Here is a 3,371-nt window from a genome sequence, read left to right as displayed (position 1 = left end):
CTAATTACTGTACTTTCTGTCTTGAATTTTCTGGAATATCCAGACGACCGCTCGTCACTCATCATTTCCCTCTAAAATTATCATTACCGACTAACCCCTTAGCTTAGTTTTTTCAACAACCGTTTTAGCAGGTTGCCATTCTTTTGTTTTTAAAAATGAATTTACAGCCAATACCTGAACCTAATTTTGCGTTAACTTTCATCACAGTTGTTGAATCTGCAAATTGAGGAATCCAACGATTCATTTTCTCGGAATGTTACTTACAACAAATGTAAGTTAAGCGCTGCCATAAAATGATACATATGGCCAATTATTGACCCGTCACTACATCTGTCTCCTCAATGATTATGCAAAATTAGAAGTTTGAAGCGTTTAGTCCGTGATTGATTGAGATGCGGGCAATTGCTTCACGTAACTTACTTACAGCCTGCTCAACCCGACGGATTCCGTTGAATTCATGAAAAAGTAGTAACCAGCTGGATTGATTAAATTCATGCACCGTAACTTACGCAAACTCTAATTTAGCGAGACCCTTGAGGTGTGTGAGCATACAGTACCTGGTAGAATTAATCAATTGTGGTCAATTTTTAAACTTTGATTCCTTGTCTTTTCTTGCGAAAAGTCAATACGCACTCGAAAGCTGTACATGCACACAAATAAGCTAGCTGCTTTTGTGAACCACTTCTTATTAATTGGAGAAACGAAATTGCGTATGTACGCTCTTACATCAGCACTAGAGAAGAGCTAGAATTTCAACGGCTCGGTAGAATACCATCAGTCATCCTACGCGAAAAATGGGGTTCTCAAATCTCAAATCTCAAATCTCAAATCTCAACCCCATTAGTCTTTTCTGACTTCAAGAAAATTGCCATGGATACAGAAGCAAGCCAGCTTCACTTTGTTCTGTTTCCTTTCATGTCCTAGGGGCACATGATACCCGTGATAAGCAGTAATTGTCAATTTTCATTTAATCGCAATATTTTATCAAACAAACTTGAAACAAAAATCCAAATTAAAATTTTTTTAAATCAAGGTAAGGATAACAATATGAAATTAAAGGAACAATACTTATATCACTTCTGAGGATGGCTGTTGCATGATATCTTGGATAAACAATTTGATATTGTTATAGGAAGATCCCCCTTCTTCTAAAGCTCTCTGTGCCAACTCTCCAAACTCTTTGGCTCTTCTTCTTCTTGCATCTCTTTCTTCTCCATCATCCACTAGTATGTTTATAGCCGTTTGGACATCTTCCTTCTTCACCAACACTCCAATCTTCTCTTCTTCCCAAACTTCATTGGAACTTCCACTCCAACACTCACACCAATCCTTAAAACTTCCACAATCAACTTCTCGTTACAAAATTGGTCTGCAAAAAGTGGCCATGTAAGCATTTGAACCCCGGCTGATATCCCTTCCAGAGATGAATTCCAGCCACAATGTGTTAAGAATCCTCCTACTGCAGGGTGTGACAATATCATTACTTGTGGTGCCCAACCTCGGATCAAAAGACCTGTCCCTTTAATCCTTTCTTCAAAATTTTCTTCTACAAGCCATTTCTCTAGTTCTTCTAATTTACTTCCTACCCTTGTAACCCAAATAAATGGTTTCTTAGATGCTTCCAGGCCTAAACCAAGCTCAATCAGTTGTGAAGATGTTAGATTGCAAATACTTCCCAGACAAACATACACTACCGAGCTTGGTTGTTGCGAATCAAGCCATGTTAAGCATTCGGGAACATCAATTGCTGCTTTGTTACCTCTCTCAACCTTGTCTATGCTTTCTTTGTTGCACAGAGAAACAGGCCCGATGCACCAAACTTTTCCTTGTTTGCCTTTCTTGCAGCCTTCAACAAATGCCGACTCTATCTCTTCGAAGGTATTTATAATAGCCCCGTATGTTTTCTTTTCAGCAGCCCAAATTTTCTCTCGAAGCTCTTTCTTGTCATCACGCTTATGGGTGGGTATTGGTATCTGAACTCTTGTAAATTCGATGTGATCAGGCAAACCAGGTATATTAAAGTATTCTGAATCAGATGCAACATTCTCGTGAACCTTTGAATCGCGCAAGAGGTTCATGCACAAGAGACAGAAGCAAGAAAATCCATGGAAAATAATCCTTGGAACATTGAACTTGGCAGCAGTATCGACCGTCCAAGGATGGCCCATGTCAGAGATTATGCAGCAGGGCTTAGGAGTTTGCTCTTTGAACAAATTTTCAAAAGGCAATTGAAGCATGCTAAGAGAATTGAAGAACTTGGAGGCCAAGTCTATCGAGGGAAGCATGTCTATATTCTCGCAACCTTCTGGTAATCCTGCTTCTTTCCAAGGAAACTGTATCTCAGTAAGTCGAATTTGTAGCCCAGATTGTGTGGCACGAGCGAGCACTGTTTTGAATCTTGCTGCATTAACCGGCGTTGTGACAATAGTCACAATAGCTCCATGCTGTGCAAGCAATCTGGCAATATCAATCATGGGAATCAAATGACCTTGAGCCAAGAAAGGAAGCAAGAGAAAATGAAACTGGCTAGCTTCGGATATCATGGCTGAAGTTGCATAGACGAGTGAATCTCCTCTTGTCATCTGTACAAAGGAATGTTAGCACTTTATTGTGCGATTAATTGCTAGAGGGGGAGCGTACTGTAATGTCTATTTGTACATTTAAGAAGAGAAATTTAAGAAGAGAAGTGGAAGTCTGTGGGGTACACTCATTTTTTTGTTTTTAGTGTGGAGTGAAGATGGAGTGGAAATCTACTTTCTTCTTTTTCTTTTTTATTATTATTTATTAAATATAATATAATTATATTATTAACATAGAATAAAGGTATGTTTATTTAAAATAATAATATTATATTTATTTAAATAATATGATCATATTATTTAATAATATTGCATTCATTAAAAATAATAATATTAAATTTATTTAAATATAATATTTTTATATTTAGTTGAAAATATTAACTTATGTTGATTCTAAGTTAAAATTACTTAAGAATAATATTATTGTATTCATAGAGAATTAATAATATTACTATACACTATCTTTATTTGAAAATATAAATATTATGATATTTTTATTTTTAATAATAATATATTTTTTAATATTAGTAATTAATAATATAAAATACTTTATTATTATAAAATATTAATTATATACTATATTATTTATAATAATATTTCATTGTATTGCTCTTATCAATAATTTTAATTGACATAATTAGAACTAAAATTGATAAAAAATCGTGATTAATATAATTAAGAATATTAATAATTCATATAATTAAAATTAATAATAAAATAAATAGTTTATTTACAAACATTTTTTTTCACTTTGTAATTAAAAGCGCCAACTCTTTAAATAAGGTAAAATTA

At 34.3% G+C, this 3,371-nt stretch overlaps 1 pseudogene; it reads right to left on the bottom strand.

Moving 5' to 3' along the window:
• Positions 1-720: 720 nt before the first annotated feature.
• LOC18034283 lies at positions 721-2,629 on the bottom strand (annotated as a pseudogene).
• Positions 2,630-3,371: the final 742 nt, after the last annotated feature.

This window comes from Citrus clementina, unplaced genomic scaffold (genome assembly GCF_000493195.1).
Source record: "Citrus clementina cultivar Clemenules unplaced genomic scaffold, Citrus_clementina_v1.0 scaffold_8, whole genome shotgun sequence".
In the NCBI taxonomy this organism is placed as follows: domain Eukaryota; kingdom Viridiplantae; phylum Streptophyta; class Magnoliopsida; order Sapindales; family Rutaceae; genus Citrus; species Citrus x clementina.
This window is presented reverse-complemented; position numbering and strand designations above follow the sequence as displayed.